This window comes from Monodelphis domestica, chromosome 1 (assembly GCF_027887165.1).
Source record: "Monodelphis domestica isolate mMonDom1 chromosome 1, mMonDom1.pri, whole genome shotgun sequence".
Lineage (NCBI taxonomy): Eukaryota > Metazoa > Chordata > Mammalia > Didelphimorphia > Didelphidae > Monodelphis > Monodelphis domestica.
Window position 1 is genome coordinate 105,826,650 of NC_077227.1, and position 18,827 is coordinate 105,845,476.

At 41.7% G+C, this 18,827-nt stretch overlaps 1 long non-coding RNA gene across 1 annotated transcript; it reads right to left on the reverse strand.

Annotated features, from left to right (window-relative positions):
- Nucleotides 1–4,701: 4,701 nt before the first annotated feature.
- LOC103106016 (uncharacterized) lies at nt 4,702–18,145 on the reverse strand. The gene is made up of 3 exons (XR_008917109.1): nt 17,618–18,145; nt 13,520–13,593; nt 4,702–8,867 (listed from the first exon to the last, which is right to left on the reverse strand). It is a non-coding gene; the product is annotated as an uncharacterized LOC103106016 (long non-coding RNA).
- Nucleotides 18,146–18,827: the final 682 nt, after the last annotated feature.

The following is an 18,827-nucleotide window of genomic DNA, read 5'->3' on the forward strand; positions in this document are numbered from 1 at the left end:
GGCAATGATCCAGGACCACTCTGAGGGACTTCTATCCACCTCTAGAGAAAGAACTGTTGAGGTCAGACTGCAGATGAAAGTATATGATTTTTCACTTGTTTACTTGGGTTTATGTTTTGAGGTTTTGGTTTGATAAGATTATTCACTTACAAAAATGAACAATATGGAAATATGTTTTCCATGATAATACATGTATAACCCAGATCGAGTCACCTGCCAGCACTGGGAGAGGGAAAGGAAGGGAGGGAGATAAATTTCATCATATAATTTAGGAAAACTTGTGTGGAAATTTATTATTACATAAACTTGGTTTTAAAAAATGGTTTTAAAAAGTCTCAGTTTGAAGGCAGTTAAGTGGTTCAGTGGACTGAGAGCTAGGCCTAGAGAGGAGAGGTCCTGAACCTCAGACACTTTCTAGCTGTTTGATCCTGAGCAAATCACTTAATCCCCGTTGCCTAGACCTTATGGCTATTCTGCCTTGCCATCAATACACAGTTTTGATTCTAAGGTGTAAGGTAAAGGTTAAAAAAGAAAATTTCAATGCCATTTGGAGATAGTAAAGCTTTAAGTTGTACTAAGACAACTCTAAATTTTATTTTATTTCATTTTTATATCAAAAAAAGGGAGAATAGAATCATCATTAGGAGGGACCTCAGAGGCCTTCAGTCCAAGCTAGATTCCATCTACAAGAATTCCATCTACAACAAATTTTACAAATGATTATTTGGCCAAAGTTTGAAGATTTCCAGTAAAAAGAGGTCTACCCCTCCCCAAAGCACACAAAACATTTTTGAATAGCTCTATCCCTAGAATTCATAGAAAATATTTGCTTAAGACAACTCTAGTCTGACTTTCTGCCTTTTCTACCCTTTGCTTCATTCTCTGGGGATAAGGAGAGCAGTTCTAATTCTTCTGCTTGTTGGTCACTTTTGTTTGGTCCTTTTCTAGTCCATAGATCATCCTTTTTGCAAAGAAAACAGAAGCAAATGAATGTCGAACATTTCTTTCTTCTTTATATTATTCCTTCCACCCTGATCTCCACTAAAACCCTACTCTGATATTTCATCTTAATTTGAAGATAAAGGTTCTAAAGTTGAGTTCCAAAATTTTTGGTTGAGAGTTTCAGGTTCTGGCCTTTAAGTCATTCCTAAATTCTTCATCCCTGGATTTTAGTTCTTTTTTAACCATCCAAGAATTTCTATCCTGTACTCCCCATAGGGTTCTGTTTTTCATCAGGAGTCATTAGTTCACTTTCTTTTATATTAAAATGAAAATCCTGAGAGAGCTGAAGACTTTAATTGCAATCTTAGGCATTCTACCTTCTGTTTTTAGGTTCCTCTCGGTTGGTTTATCTGTCAGGGTTCTGGGATTTTATTGAGAGCTTTTCTCATGATATCATTGGTATTTCTCACTTTTTTCTTGTATTCTCTTGTCACTCACTTTCTGCCCACCACTTCCCTCCTGGGAAACAAACACTTGGAGAATGGGCTGCAAGTCTGCCTAGACCTCCATTAATTGCAGGATATAAAAGTCATCTGGCTGGCCCCCACCAAAGATGATTGGTGGGGAGAATGTCTGATGAGCTAATGATGTAATCAATGAATAACAGATTTGAAAGAGACTTCAGGAATCACTTAATCCAGTCCCACTTAAGCAGGAATATTCTCTATAAAGTCTCTGACAAGTGATCATGCAGCCTCCACTTTGACTATCTACAACAATGGGGAGATTAGTGCCTTTTGGAGTAATACAGTCTATTTTCTTTCTTTCTTTTTTTAAAGTTTATTTGGTCAATTTCAAACATTATTCTTTGGTTACAAAAATCATATTCTATTCCTCCCTTCCCTCCCCCTGCCCTTCCTGTAGCTGGTGCACAATTCCACTGGGTATTACATGTGTCCTTGATCAGAACCTATTTCCATGTTGTTGATGTTTGCATTAGGATGTTCATTAAGAGTCTACATCCCCAACCATATCCCCTCGACCCATGTAATCAAGCAGTTGTTTTTCTTCAGTGTTTTTACTCCCAGTTTTTCCTCTGAATATGGATAGTGCTCTTTCTCATAGATCCCTCTGGGTTGTTCATGATCACTGCATTGCCACTAATGGAGAAGTCCATTACATTCGATTGTACCACAGTGTAAATACAGTCTATTTTCAAAAGTTCTAATTATTAGGAAATCAAATACATCATTTTAATAAATGATCAAATACATCAAATAAAAATCCATCTTCCTGTGACTTTCTCCTACTGGTCCCACTTCTGCGCTCTGGACTAAGGTTAGCATGGCATATTAGAAAGAACTTTGTATTGGGACCATTGTTTGAATTTGTTATTTGTGTGAATTTGAGCAAGTCACGTAAATTCTTTGGGCTTCAGTTTTCTTCTCTGTGAAATGAAGAGATTTTAAATATTCATAGCACCATAATATTTGATTAAAAAAAAGAAGATAATGCTCAGAGCCCCAGCTCCATCATCTATAACATGGGGATAATCTGACAGCTGGTTGTTCTTGTCCAATTCCTAGCTTCCCTAGCCACTATCTGTGGGAACAAGTCTTCATATGTCTGTGCTTTTGCCTACTTTGGAATATGTTGGGATCAAGCAAGAGGAAAGAAGGGATAGGAAAAAATGAAAAAACAGCTTTCATGCATCCAAAAAGACATACACATTTTTGCCCTTCTGTCTAAACAAGGAATGCAGAGGGAACTTTCTGCAGGATGATCTCCCTGGGGAAAGCTTCAAGAGGCAACGGGAAGTGTTCCCAGTGATCCAGTGATTCAGATGGTCCATGGGAAGTATTGACACAGTGTGAGAAAACTGGCATGATGAACTGTTGGGGGTCAGGGGAAAGACACATGAGGAGATTGCCAGAAACTGGGCTATGAAGATGGGAGCAAGAGATTGTTGTTTCTTGCAATCTAGAACATTCCAGGGTGTGGGTAGCTCTGGACCTTTCAGTAAGGCAAACAAATACAGAAAAATACTTTATACCGTCAGCTCCCAACAGATAACATGACAGAATACAAAAATTCTCAGATTTTGAATCAGAATATTGTGTTTACGTCTCAGATTTTTGTGGCACTAACCAGTGTGAGTTTGGGTAAGCGGCATGACCCTTCTGGACTTTTGTTTCTTCATTTCTGAAATGGGTGCTGTCAACATGGAATCTAAGAATCCCAAACTTGTGGCCTAGTGGGATCTGATGAACCCCAAGTTTCAGGACTAGCTTATAGGTTGGAGACCCCAAAGTTTGTACTTGTTCCCTTTTCCCATGGGAATCTACCCTGAAGGGAATCTCAGACTAGCAGTTTCATACTGAGGGGGGGACCCTCAGGGGAACAGATAATCCACTTCAGGTGGGAGCTAAACCCAATCTGAAGTCCAGTGACTCTTCGTCTCTATAAGCTTTTTCCCAGTATATCACAACCTTCTTCCAAGGATCAAACTCAGGACCTTCAGCTTGTGAGACTGACTCACTGCCTATACTGCCCCCACTCAGTCTGAAACTGTTATCCTGAGATTCCCTTCAGGGTAGATTCCCATGGGAAAAGGGAACAAGTACAAACTTTGGGGTCTCCAACCTATAAGCTAGTCCTGAAACTTGGGGTTCATCAGATCCCACTAGGTCACAAGTTTGGGATTCCTCAATTCCATGTTGACACAGTAATAAGAGTTTTTTTAAGGAAAGTAATTTGTAGGGTGCTGTATAAAAATGAACTATTATTAGAGGCTGGGATTGTATATCTCTGATGCTTTAGATACTTGAATGTCAAAAGAGGATGTGAGTGTAAAGGCTCCCACCCTCAGTTTACAAAGGAGGAAGCTATGTCCAAGGCTAGTTAATCAATGGAATACTCATGGAAGCTATGTCCAAGGCTAGTTAATCAATGGAATACTCATGACTAAACCTCCAATCACTTCTCAGTCCAGTCAGTGACTTGTAAACCTTAAAATTTCTTAGACTTATAAATGTTGGAAATTTCACCATTGGGAAATTTCATACTTGAAAAATTTCCTACTGATAATCTATTGGAATGTGAAACCCCCCTCCCCCTTGGCATGGGAGGGTCCTTCTCCTCCCTACTTAAGATTACTTTAGGACAGAAACCTTTTGCTGAACAATGGAAAGGGCTTTGACCTATGCTTAAGCATAGAACAGGAAGTTCTTTGAGTCATGATTGATTTTAGAATTGATACAATAGAGATACTTGGAATGACAGAACCAGGTCTTGGAACTTCCAATCTCCACCCTACTCAGGGTAACAGGATTTAGGAAGGGCTGCAGCAAAGGATCAAGATTTAATTATTTGAGAATATGACCTTCAACAGACGTGTGCAAAGGGGCAGACCTCTGGGCGGTCCTGGGTTAAGCTAGAGCCACCATTGGCACAGGGAAGCCATGGACAGTGATTGGTAGATGTGAGAACTGAGGGGAGGGAACTTGGATGGTTTCCTTAAAGATAGCGGGGGTCTGAGGACTGGGGAGGTGGGAGAGGTTTTGCTCTGAGAGGTTGTGCTCTGAGAAGCTTGCTCTGAAGGAAGCTGGAGGTGGAGGCCCCTGAGACTGTTTCTCCATTTTGGTCAAGTGAGTGATAGGGACTGATCTCTTTTCTTTGCCTCAGCTATCTAAGGGCTTGGGCCTTTTGGCCCAGCCTAAACAGAGGGGGTATTTAAGCCCTATTCCCTTCTCTCCCCTTTCTCTCTCTTTCTCTCTCTCTCTCTCTCTCTCTCTCTCTCTCTCTCTCTCTCTCTCTCTCTCTCTCTCATACCTTTCTTCCTCCTGTTTGTAATTAAACTCCATAAAAGGTTGACTGCTGACTTGAGTTTTCATTTAGGAATTACATAGCTGAATTCCTTGGCGACCTTAAATTAATATATATCAGTCTTTTAAAGTGATTTCCTTGTCACAGACTTTTCTAGTAAAACACTGTAAAATAGGTCTTTTTTGGATCTCAATTTCCCTTCACCTCTTTGCCAAATCCAGTCTTCAGAATCCCCCTCTACCCTCACCCATGAAAACTCATCTTCAGTGGTTTATTCCTAGCTATTTTGCAGTTGTCACACTAAAGTCCCTGGAGGATTCAATCCTTCTGCTAGAACTCTTTCTCTGCCCTTTGGCCAACTTCTCACCAATCATCCTTCCCCAAATCTCAATTTTTGGCTCTATAATCATAATAAAATCAATACTGCCATTGATCCTGGAAAATATGTGCCAATCTATTCTTTGACTAAACTCAACAAGAAGTAACTGTCCAAACCAAAACATACCTTCCTGACCAGTGTCTTATCTCTTCTCATTAGATTATAAGGTCTTTGAGGATAAGAACTTCCCAAATTTTTGTTTCTGTATCCTTTGTACATGGCACAGTACTTGGCACATAGTAACTGATTAATAAATACTTTCAAAATTTACTTTTTCATCATTCACCCACTTATATTCACTCACTCTACAATTCCATGTTCTCTTAATATTTATTATGTAGTTGGTAGTCATATGTCTTTCACTGCACCACATAACATAAATATAACATTGGGACAATTCTGAACTGTCTTCGTTCATCTACCACCATATCCAGTCAGTTTCCAAGTTCTGCTAATTTTGTGTCCATGATTTCTCTCACATTGTCCTCTATCCTCACATTGCTACCACCATAGTTCAGGCCCACATCAGATGGACTATTTTAATTGCTTTCTATTCACTCTCTTTGCTTCTAGTCTTTTCCCTTTGCCTAGTGAATTTTTACACGGCTGCTAAACTAACCTTCCATAGGCAAAGATGTAAATATTTCATTCTTCCAATCAAAAAACTTATTGTCGCTTCCTATTGCCAATATTTTGAGTCAACAAGCATCTCTTCCTACCACCTCTCTATCCCCTTCTCCAATGGAAAGGAAAGAAAAATAAAACCCCTATAATTAATATGTATAGTCAAGCCAACCAAACTTCTATGTTGGCCATATCAGAACTACACATCTCATTCTGTAGGTTGGGTCCCTCACATGTCTATCAGAAGAGTAACATGCTTGATCAGCAGCCCCCTGGAGTCATGGTTGGTCCCCAAACTCCTTATCTTAACATTTAAGGGGTTCCAAAATCTGTTCCCAGTTTTATTTCACATTGCACCTCTCTGCATACTCATGTACTCTGTATTTCAGCCAAACTAAACCACTAACTGTTCCTGGATCTCATCCCATTGTCGTCTGTCCATAGGAACATAAGTAGGCCATGCCTCATTCCTTGTCTCTGCCTGTTGAAATCCTCTTCTTTCAGGAATAAGTTCCAGCACCACCTGTTGCATTTAGCCTTCCCTGATTGCTCCTCCCTAATTCTCTTTCTATTTCCCTAGACTCTTCACAACAAAAAGGTTTCTGAATGATAGTGTCCTTTTTTCAGCCAGGAACTTATAGAAGGCCAGGATCATCAGAAGCTCTGTCCAAGGTAGCCAGACAAATTGACATTACTTTGGTGGGAGGAGAGGATGGAATGGGATAAATCCATGTTATTTATTAAATACTTATTATTTGCCCCAAAATCAGCATAATGGGAGAGCAGCACACTGGAAATCAGCAGCTAGGAAAAAACTAGGAGCAAGAGCCTGTAGTCAGCAGAGAGTTTAAGGTTCTGAGCACTACACACTTTACCTTTTCAACTTTCCATTTTTCTCTCTTTGGGTATTTAGTGCCTTTAATCTAGTCTCATTCCATGAAAAACTAGACTAGCTAAAAATTCTGGAAGGAGGTAGATAAATTCAACCATGTATTTAGGAAAAGTTGTGTGGAAATTTATTATTACATGTAATTGGTAAAAATAAAAATATATAAAAATTCTGGAAAGGAGATAGCCAGATGGAGAAGTCCTGAGTGAAAATGCTGCACAGATAAAGAATCCTGCTCTTCCATCAAGGCAACTCTGGAGGTTGCTGAACCCCTTTGGAAACCCAGTACTTCTTAGGGAGAGAGATTTTTCCAAACTGTCTTCACCTTGGATCAATGATATCCCATGGAAAACAAGATCACCTCTAGTCATCTTTTTAAAGGATTCTAGCCATGCCTTGATTTACAAACAAGTCATCTGGCATCAGAGTCCTAGAATGTTAAAATTAGAAGAAGTCTTAGAAACCATCCAATTCTGGGCAGTGTCCAGAGTAATGGGGGTGGGAGTGGGGAAACTTCATTTTACAGAGGAAAAGAATGAGGTATAAAAACTTGCCCAAGAAATGTATTTGAGTAAGACTGGGGGGTGGAAAGGGGTGCAAGGAGAGAGACTATAGGAAGAGAAAGAAGCAGAAAGAACAGAGGAGAGCAAAAGAGAAGGAAGGACAGAAAGAATCAGATAAGCAAGACAGCAAAAAAGTTGTGATATGAATTTATTATGAAGAAAATCTTTATGGGCAATCCCCTCCTTCTGTTCTAAAATATGTATGGGAAATGCTAGTTTTATTTGGTATTTAAACACAAGGATAAAACACAAATACTACATAGATATAAATAATTAAAGCCCAGCCTGCCAAAGAAGCAGCTTGGCAGAGTAGAGAGAGAGCCAGACTCTCAGAGTTTTGGATTCAGGTCCTGCCTCAGACCCAGCCTGGCTTATGTGACCCCGGGCATGCCCCTTCTCCTCTCAGTGGCCCAGACGACATTCTACATTGCAGCACAAGTCTAGCCCTGCAGTGGTAGAGAGAGCCTCATCATCTAAAGTTTTCTTTTATGAATGAAATCAAAAGTCCTGTTCCAACCCCAAAGAGTAGCTTATATTGCGCAGTACTTCAATTTAGCAAGCTCTTTTCTCCTATTTCTGAGAGGTAGGCAGTACAAGTGTTATTCAGCCCCTTTTATGGGGGTGGGGGGAAGAACCTTTTACAGATGGAGAAACTGAGGCTCAAAGCAAAGTGATTTTCTTCAAGCCACCACTGGCACAAGATGGATCTGGGACATGACATTTCATGGAAGAAATTATGATATCTAAGAGATCCTGTGCACCTCCCTCCCTCTCTATCTCTTTTTGCATCCTGTGATTCTTCATACTCCTACTCAAATGCTATCTCTTCCATAAAACCTTTCCTGATCCCCAGCTGGAAGGGACATCCCCTTCCTGCGTCCTACCAGTGTTCCTCATTGTCCCTGTCCTCTAGCGTGGGTCGTTCTGTCTTGTTTCAGAGCTGTGCCTATCCCAGTCTTAGCTTCCCTGTCCAACTGTAAGTGACTTGGGAGTGAGGACCCAGTCCTAGGCTCTCTAGATCACCTACAACCAGCACAGTTTCACCTGAGGCAGGCCCTTGGCCTTAGCAAATGTTTTTTGAAGTTAATCAAGCTCAGAGCATATTGGTAAACCTGGGTTAGAGGGGTGTGGAAAACAATTTAATTTCCACATTCCCTCTCAAACCTTGCTTCTCCCTGTCCCTCAATGATGTGCCATTAAGATTTTCAAAGCCTAGACTTTGGACCAAACCCCTATGGGGGCTGAGCAAGGGCTTTCATAGGCTGCCACCTTAATTCCTGGGGAGGTCAGGAAGGAAATGCTTGAGGCAGTTTAGCTTCTTGCTGCCTCTCCTGCCACAAAGGACTGGACTCCCAGGGGGCCTCCTGGAGCCTCCCCTTTTGGAGCCTAACCCTCCCTCACCCTGGGAACCCATTGCACAAAGGCTGCCACTTGGAATGCAGCTGGGGCAGTTCCCCGAGGGCTCCTGGCTCTGGGAGGAGCCCAGGCCTTGGCCAAGCGATCAAAATCACCCTGGCCAAAATATGAATTATTGCTCCTGCCAAAGGCCTACCACGTCCGTTGTTGTGGGCACTGCCCAGGAAGTCCCAAATCATCCCCATCACAGGGCATGGCATGTCAGTCATCCAGGACACTGCAGGATAGTCTGTTGACAGGAAATCACAGAGAATCTCAGGTCATCCTTGCTTCTTACTGTCTTCAATGAAAAGAGTCAGAGGGGCTGCTTGGAATTTCATCCAACCCCTAGGGGAAAGTGGAGGCCCTGGGAGAAGAAAAGGGGGGGGGGGGAGGTCTGAGAAGACCTATGGGAAAGGTGTGAAGAGGAGAAAGAAGGTGGGGGGAGAATAATAGAAAGGGTCTAGAAACCCACAACTCCCTGGATCATGGATAGTTGAACATCTTACAAATATGAGAAGGGGGTGGGCAGGGACACATTGCCTCTCTTCCTTTCCAAAGCATGAATGTCTAAGAACATCTGGCAAGCAACATTAGAAACTGATAAAAAAAAATCTCGTTTCCTTAGAGTTGGTCACCTACCACAAGGGTACCCCTCCAAAGATCATTCTGAGAAAGAAAGTTTCCCTCCCAGGAAAAAGGAAGTGGAAGGTCAGGGGAGGGGGCTGAGAATGCCCCACCAGCTGGGGCCTGAGAGAGGAAGCAGGGGTGGATTTCCTGAGTAGCATTCTCTCTCTGTTTCTTTCTTCCTGGCTGATTTCACCGAAAGAGGATGATGCTGCCCCCTTACCCCCCACCCCAGTGTCCTTCCTCCTGCCTGGCAGAGGGAAGCACAAAACCCAGAGATCTTTCAAAAGCTACTTGTGACCCTTCCCACAGTCACCCTCAACCCTGAACCACAACCAGAAACCACAGCTGAGTAACCCCTCCGGGGGCAGAGAAGTGGGCAATCTGGGATCACCAAGTTGGGGGAGGAGGAAGGCTGCCCTGCTGTGTTCCTGAGGAATCCTGTGGGGTGAGTGGTAGCAAGGGAAGAAGGGAATGCAGGGCTGGCCAGGAGAGCTGTATTTTGGGAGCTGTGTGGTTCCTGCTGAGTCAACTAACTAGGTGTTTGGCCCCAGCCTGCCTGAGGAGGCAGGAAGTGCTCCTACCCTGCTCCCACCCTGCTTCAAGTGAGGGTTAGTCATTCTTCACAACACACAGGATGATGAACCTTTTAGGGGGTGGAGGGGATGGGCAGCAGAATTCTTAGCTGATTGGGAGAAAAAAGTCAGAGAATTCTTGGAAGGTGACTACCCATCTACTCGTCATGGCTTACAGGAGAAGAGACCAAGGACAAGAAGCCAGGGGAGCTAAAATGATGAGAGAATGAGCAGGTGGGGGGGATTAGGAATGGGGAAGGGGAGCAGATCAGGTCACAGAGTCACCTCTGGCCCCTGGGAATCATTTTCAGATCCTTCTCTGTGAACCAAAACTTATGAAAATTAATTACCATTTATCCAAGGTTTTGAGATTCCACAGATGAAAGATACCCACCAGCATGAATGTGATGAGGAATATGTTTATAGTGTTGATTTGCCAACCAGCCAATGACTGATGACACTTCCTTAGCCCTCTCTGGGCTCAAGTATTGGGTTGAGCCTTCCTGTTAACCTTCTCCATGAAGTATAGCATGATTGAGGTAGTTCTTGAATTTATGAAGGACATTTCTGGAATAAGGAGCAGCATGAGTACTGGGTGGCCTTAGAGGATGGGGATGTAGCTGGGGGCAGCAAATGGTCCACTTTAGTCATAGATGTAAAAATGAGGAGACACAGGACTAAAAAGGTTAAGTGACTTGTCTAAAGGCCAGGTGGGCTATAATTGATAGAGAAAGGATTTTTTAAAATATTGAACTGAAAAATTTAATTTAATTAATTTAGAATATTTTTCCATGGTTGCAAGATTCATGTTCTTTCCTCACCTCCTCCCCCCCCCCCAGCCAACACACAATTCCACTGGGTTTTACTTGTGTTATTGATCAAGACCTATTTTTATATTATTGATAATTGCACTAGGGTGATTGTTTAGAGTTAGAGAAAGGATTTTGACTCCTTGAGAAGGCCATCTACAATAGATGCTTATATTTTTCTTTCCCCTCACTCTCCTCTTAAATCTTTGCAGTCAGCTTCTGCCTCTTTATTTGACCAAAATCATTCCCTTCAGATTTACTAGAGTAATAGATAATATTTGAGGGTATATTAGATGGATAATAGATAACTAATGGATCAGGTAGTTATCTTCCTTTTGTCTACCCTCCTCCCTCTTCCAATCTCCCTTCCTCCCTTATTCTTCAGCCTCCCTCTAAGTCAATCAGGGTGAGCTATGATGTTTCAGAGGAAACACTCTTTTCTCCTCTTTATCTCAAGTAAGGGTTTATTGGGGAAAACAGGACAAGATGGAGGATGGAGGTAAGAGGGGTGGAGGTTTCCTTATTATCTACAGTGAGTCTTAGGTTGGAGAATATTGAGAGAAATGGCAATTCAGTCACTAGCATGAAACAGAGCAAGTCAGAGAGAGATATATGGACTATTGCCTTTCTTCTTCTGCCTTCAATTCAGCCAGGTCACTTCCAACTTGATTATCCCAAGTCCCAGAGATAAACCGAGCTTCTTCCTTCAAAGTGACCATCAGCCAAAAGCCCTCAAAACTGTCAGCAGTTGGCTCTTGCCTCCAACTGTTTCCCGGTCCTATTCCACATGGAATTTTCCTTTGATTGACAGGTGATCAATCTCCAGCTTCTTGTCTTGCTGCATTTTCTTATAATTTCTCTCTTCTCCGCACTAGTGATCCCTTAATTGCCGAATCTGGTAGCAATTCTTTTCTCTATCCTCATCGTTCTTGACCCCTCTGCAGCTATTGGCACTGCAAGTGACCCTCCTCTTTTGATTCTCTCTAGACTTTCTTGACATCACTCTCTCCTGGTTCTATTTCTACCTATCTAAGTGCCCCTTCTCAGTCTCCTTTGATGGATTTTCACCCAGGTCACATCCCACTAATGCTGGACCCTGTTCTCTTCCTTTTTATACTATTTTACTTGGTAATGATTTATTCTCTCTCTCTCTACTGGTGATTCTCAGAGTTATGTATCTAGCCCCTAATCACTTTGCTGGCCCCCAGACTTGAATCCCCTAGTGTTTATTGAACATCTCAAAATGGATGTCCTATGGACATCTTACACTCAACCTGTCCAAAACTGAGCTCATTATCTTTCCCCATAAACCAAATCTTCTTCCTAATTTTCTTATTACTATCCAAGGTACCACAATACTTCCAGATACCCAGACTTTACAACCTAGCCATCAGCCTCAATGCCTCTCTTTTTCTCATTTCCCCATCTCCACTGTGTTGCCAGTGCCTGCTAATTTTACTTCTGGTACCCCTCTCATATGTCCCCATATCTCCTCTGACACAGTCACCACCTTGGTGCAAGCCCTCAGAGTCTGCTGTTTGGTCTCCCTAACACAAGTCTCTCCCCATTCCAATCTATCAGCCACTCATTTGTCCAAATGAATGTCCTAAAGTTCAAGTCCAACAATCTTCCCCCCCTACTCAGTAAACTCCAGGAGCTCCCTATCGCCTCCAGAATCAAATGGAAAATCCTCTGCTTGGCGTGAAAGTCTTTTCTTAATCTGTGCCCATCCCTATCTTTCTAGGCTTCTGTTCCTTACTCTCTGACACATACTATTCTGTCCAGTGGCCCTGTTGTTCCACTTTGCCTCTCTCAGCTCTGGCCATTTTCTCTGGCTATCTCTCCTGCCTGAAATATTGCCCTCATTTCCTGCCTTCCTTGACATCTTTCAAATACCAACCAAAATCCCACCTTTTACAAGAAGCCTTTCCCAATCCTCCTTCTATTAATTATCTCCTATTTATTCACTATACACCTTAACTATACACAGCTCTTTGCATATTGCCTCCTTCATTGGGATTCCATGAGAACAGGGATTGCCCTCTGCCTTTCTTTGTATTCCCAATGGTCAGCCCAGTGCCTGACACATTGCTGGTGCTTAATAAACTGTCGAACTGAATCCTGTGAACTTTTAGTTGCATTCCTTTATGTAGGCCATCTCTGACCCAACAAAGTGTCCACTGCCATTTAGCAAGAGGTGGGTAGAATTTACATCGAGGCAACTTGGTGGAGTCTTGACCTTAATGCTACTTAATAATGCTACTGGAGTTACAATGCCAAAAAATCCCCCCATTTTTTTTTCTAATTTAAGAAACACAGGTAGCTGATTGCTTCAACCGCTGAAAATAATGAGACTAAAACCCGAGTCGGTGATTCAATTAAAGCATCTGGCCATAAAACAAATTACAGAGGGAGCAAAATTACCAGGTACCTGGGAGGAAGAGCGACTGAGAATCACCAAGAGCAAGAAACTGGGAGACAGGTGCAAGTGTGGGTGTGGGTTTTGGGGGGGTGGGGGTAGGGAAGTGGCCTGGAACCTGCCTAACTAATAAGGCTGTGCACGTGTGTGTTTACAGAAGAAAAGAGTGCAGGGCAGTCCCATATGACTAAGTCAAGGAATGAATATTGGAAAAGAATACTGAATGAAGTCTGTAGCCCTGGGTTCTAGTCCTAGCTCTGGCACTGATAAACTGGCTGATCTTTAGCAAAGCCCAACTTGTCTGGACTTCAGTTTCCTGAGTTATAAAATGAGGAGGTTAGAAGAAGCCATTTCTGACCTTCAAGGCCACTTCTGGCTCTTCCATTCTGGGATTCTAGGACTACATTTGGATGACAGGGGTTGGGAGAATCTAGCAACGCTTTAAGACAGTTCAGAGAAACAAAGATGGTACCTTGCATGAGATGAAGTCTAGGATAAACAGGAAGCCCGCTGAGAAGTGTGAAGGTTAAAACAGGCAGCCCAGCACTGAGGAATCAATAAATATTATGAAAGTAAATAAATCTGAAGCATTCTGCCAGGTAGGGTAATTATTAGCCCTCTCTCAGCAAGGTTACCAATATCCATTCAGTCATTCGTCCCTTGTTTTGGCTTGGTTGTAACCCATGTGTTATTAATGAAGTGAGATATGGAGAGATTAGATTTCAAACTGAGCAATGGCCCTGTGGAGGTCAACCCAGCTTCTCTAGGGGTGTCACAGTTCATAAGTGAATTATTATTCATTATAAGGGCCTATCCTCCCTTATACCCCCCCCCCCAAAGAATGCTCTGTGGCCAGCTATGTAGTTCAAAGAATAAATAATACTAAAGACATTTGGGGGATTTATTCTCTAAAGACAAGTTCAAAGGCACATATATTAGGGACCCTGGATTTGGAATCAGAATGGCTCCATTTATAAATCCTCAACCTATTTACTAGTTTAATGACCTTAGCCAAGTCCTTTCATCTCTCTGAGCCTCAGTTTCCTCATCTGTAAAACAGGGATAATAATCCTTGCACTACCTATGTTACAAGATTTCTGTAGAAAGATAATAGGAATGTAAATAATAAATAATAAAGCATTATATAAATGTTAAGTGATTATTAATATGAAAGTCGATAGAGAAGCTTATAGAAATGAAAGATTTGCCAAATCCCTCTGCTTGGTGGCGAGGAGAGGACTGATACTAAGTCCAATGTTATTTCCATTCTTCTATTCATAGCATAACAGAACTATCAAACTTGGAAAAGAATGCCAGGAGGGCACAGCTCATAATATGGGAATGCCTATCTTTCTCCTGACATGTACACCCACACTGTCTCTCCTTAAGTGACTTGCCCAAGGTCACAAAGCTTTGTCCTAGTCAGGACTGCTTTCTGCAGTTGTTCACAGGTGCATGTCCAAAGGATAAAAAATGTTTTCCAGACTTCCCTTCTTGGTTTCTTACCTAAAGATCGCCATTTCATCTTTGACTCCCTAGCTATCCTCCACTGGCTTAACATCTATAAAATGCTGCTGGAGCTAAAGTTCTGTTTGTGTAAGTCTTAAGAATTTCTCTTTTACTCAGTGGAATTGTGTGGCTATGGAAAGGGGTGGGGGGAGGGGAGGGAAAGAATATTATTCTTGTAACCAAGGATTAATGTTCTAAATTAAGTAAATAAATAAAAATTTCCAATAGATAAATACTCACTTTATTTAGAAAAAAAGGAATTTCTGTTTTAAATTCTTAAATTTCAATTAAAGTCTTAAATTTCTGTTTGTGTATGTTTTAAGAATAGTTGGGGGGGGCAGCTGGGTAGCTCAGTGGATTGAGAACCATACCTAGAGACGGGAGGTCCTAGGTTCAAATCTGGCCTCAGCCACTTCCTAGCTGTGTGACTCTGGGCAAGTGGCTTGACCCCCATTGCCTAGCCCTTACCACTCTTCTGCCTTGGAGCCAATACACAGTATTGACTCCAAGATGGAAGGTAAGGGTTTAAAAAAAAAATAGTTGGGGGGTGGTATGGAACCTGTGATTTATGAATTTATAAGGTCATAGGATCATAGATTCAGAGCTGGAAAGGACCTAATATCCATCCCTTTATTACCCCTCTCACATTATATATTATACTAAGGAAGACAGAGGTTAAGTGACTTCTCTAGGGTCACACAGCTAGTAAGTGTCTGTGGCCACATTTGGATTTAAATCTTCCTGATTCCAAATCATTAAACTTAGCAGGGGTTTGAGTGTATTGGGAAATGCTCAATAAATACTTCATAATTCACTGATCTATAGGGTTAGTTAAGTTGCCAAGATCAGCCATATATATGTATATATATACACACATAAATATATAAAAATATTCCATATATAACTGCCTATATATTATTATAGTAGATAAAGAAGAGCCAGAATGACCCAGGTTCAAATCTTGCCCCTCATATGTTCATAATAAAATCATTTTACATAATGAGGAAAATAATACCTGTCCTACCCATCCCATGGGTCCACTGTAAGCTTCAAACAACATAATATACCTCGAATGCTTTACATACTTTAAAGCACTTTCCAAGTCAGTGATTATTAGAAAAGAGATGGATGAACGTGTAAGGGGCTTGTAGCATTTAGCAGATTAAAAACATATCTTCTTTTTGGGGAGTAGAAGATATCAGCCATGTCTCCTGGATGCTGAATTAGGGTGCATCTCCCTTGAAATCGGCGGTTTATTTATGATTAAACATCTAATTCTACCTCCCCTTCCCTAGTTCTTCAGTAAAGTTTACAGAAATCTAGCCGGCAGGCTTGAGCTTAAAATAGATACTTCCTGAAATGTTGATATATTTCTCCTTTCTGCCTCCAGGCAAGAGGATGTGCTCACGTGAGAAGAGCAAACTCCCATTAGGCACAGACTGGAAACCTCACTGACACCTGACTTGGGGAAGTTATTCTTATCTCCCTGGAAGGAAGAAAAAAGCCCTTTCTCTGCTTTGGAGCCAAGGGAGTGGGAGGGAAAAAAAAAAAAAAGCTGTGTTTTTTTGTCAGGATTGATGGGTTTGTTCCCTGAGCAGGCCATGGACTGAGGAGTTGATTTGGGGGTGATTTTCCTTCTAGAAGCCACCTTCATCCACCCTGTGTGTTCTCCCTGTCCTGGAGGAGACTAGGCATCCCATTGAAAAGCCTGTCCTTCCCAGGAGCCACTAGACTACCAAGCTCCAAAGTGGCCTGACTGACTTCTGACTTTCAAAGGCAAAGCTATTGACTTGAGCTCTTTGGGGGGGGGGGGCAGGGAGTGTCCCCGAAGGGAGAAGGGGCCACACCATGCCCTTAAAGAGCTGACAATTTAAAATGGTAAGACATATGGAAAAAATATATTAAAAGGGACATAATGATACCATGGAAAAAAACATCTGGCAATTAAGGAGACTCGACTTCTACTACTGGCTCTGATGCAAAATGTGTGGTCTTGGACAGGTCTCTCAGTCTCTTTGTGCCTTAGTTTCCTCATCTGTCAATGGAGGTGAATAATAACTATTCTGCACATCTTTCAGGGGCATCTGAGGAACATACATGAAAATAAAATACCCTATTTTAGCACTATATACTTATATAGAAACAGAGAAAAAGAAAGATTTAGTGCCTCTGTACTCTGCCTTGGTCAGGGTCCTAAATACCACAGTTAGAAGAGACAATGATAAGATGAAAGGTAATAAGAATGAGGGACTCAAAACCATTGGGGAAGTCTTCAGCTTATCTAAGACTTCTTAAAACTCCTGAAAGACTCCTATATGAAAGAAGGTAAGTTAGCCGTGATCTCAGGATTTACAAAGAACAGATTTCTAACTCATAGAGGAAGACCTTCACCCCAATATGGAATGGCAGTGAGCCCCCCATCCCTGGAGGGGGTGCTTTGACGGTGCCTGGCTGATAGATTCCTGAATCAGTCAGCATCTATAATCCATTCCATCTTTTCTACGATTCTGTAATGAACTCTGACTCTGATTCCAAGTGACTTCTTTCTGGGCCTCAGTTTCCTTACCTATAAAATAAAGGGGCAACTTTCTTTTCAACTGTAAGATCCTAATACATGCCCTTATCTAATTATGTTTCTCAAAGGTAATAGAAATTGATCATTGAAAGATAATTCACAATAATTCACAGTATGCTGAGGATTTTATGGCCATTGTCTTTGATCCTCACAACCATTACTCTAACGTGAGAACCACATTTTACAAATGAGGGAACCGAGCCCCGAGGTCAAGCTGCTCCTCTAAGATCATAGCTGTTCCTAGGGAGGAGCCGTAGGATTCACAGCGACCTCCCTGCTGCTCCCCTCGTCTCTCACCAGGCACGAACAGTCTATTTTTCAAGGTGATTGTTGGCAAGGTGAAGATGGGAGTGTGATTTATAGGTGAGAAAAGTTGATGCGGTGGGATTTACGAGGCGAATCAGGTGGGGCTTTATTGGATTTAAATCCTTTCTGCGTTCCCCATCACCGATGACGCAACCCTTCTTATGAACAATTTTCACGTACCTTATTTAGAGAACTTACTCACACCTCTGAGAGTGGCTTTCTTGCAGGAAAGCCTTTGTCAGGAAATGGATGGTGGTGGGATCCTTTCTCCCCCTCGTAAGACCCATTTCCTTCTGGCCGGAGCCCCTGCGCCCGCCCTCCCTCACATCCGGGATCCTGAACACAATACATCATGGCGGTGGCGTGGGGACGACTGGGGAGGGTTTTTCCTAGAAGGTTTCTTTGTGGTAAACTCTGAATTGTAGCGAGCCTCCTAAGTTCCTATATAATGGAGGGGGTGGTGGTTTTGTGACATCTGAAGGGAACTCTGATGGTCCTGATGATGTCTGAGGTAGGTAGGCTACAAAGACCAGGGAGCAAAATGTCAGAGCAGGAAGGGATCTCAAAGGCTTTCTTAGCCAATACCCTTAAAAAAAAAAAACAAGTAGTAAGGACCAAGCAATTGGGGTTGTGACTTTCTCAGAGTAACACAGCTAGGGAGTGTCTGATGTCAAATTTGAATCCAGGACCTCCCATCTCCAGGCGTGGTCTATTCAACACGCTTTTATTTATATTTGTATCTATTTTAAATTATTAATCCTATTTATATTTGTATGTATTTCAACATATTGATTTTATTATTATGTTATTAAATATAATTTTATATATTTTTGGCCTTTAAACTTTTTAATTCATTAAGAATATTTTCACATGGTTATATGATTCATGTTCTTTTTCTCCCCTCTTCCTATCCCCCTCCCATAGCCAACACACAATTCCACTGGGTTTTACATGTATCTTTGATCAATTTCCATTTTATTTCCATATTATTAATATTTGCATTAGGGTGATCATTTAGGGTCTATTTGTATATATTTTTATTTTTTGGTCTTAAATTTTATTTATTTAATTAATTTAGAATATTTTTCCATGGTTACATGATTCATGTTCTTTCTCTTCCCTCCTCTCACCCCCCCCCCTTCCTGTAGCCAACATGCAATTCCACTCTGGGTTTTACATGTGTCATTGATCAAGAACTATTTCTATATTATTAATATTTGCACTGGGTGATCATTTAGAATCTGTATATATTTTTAAACCCTTATCTTCTACCTTGGAACAAGGCAGAAGAGCAGTAAGGGCTAGGCAATAGTTGTGTCACAATTACTTTTGGAAAGTTAAATCTTCTTCCCTCTCCCTACCCTTTGAATTAGCTCTTCCTTATAACAAA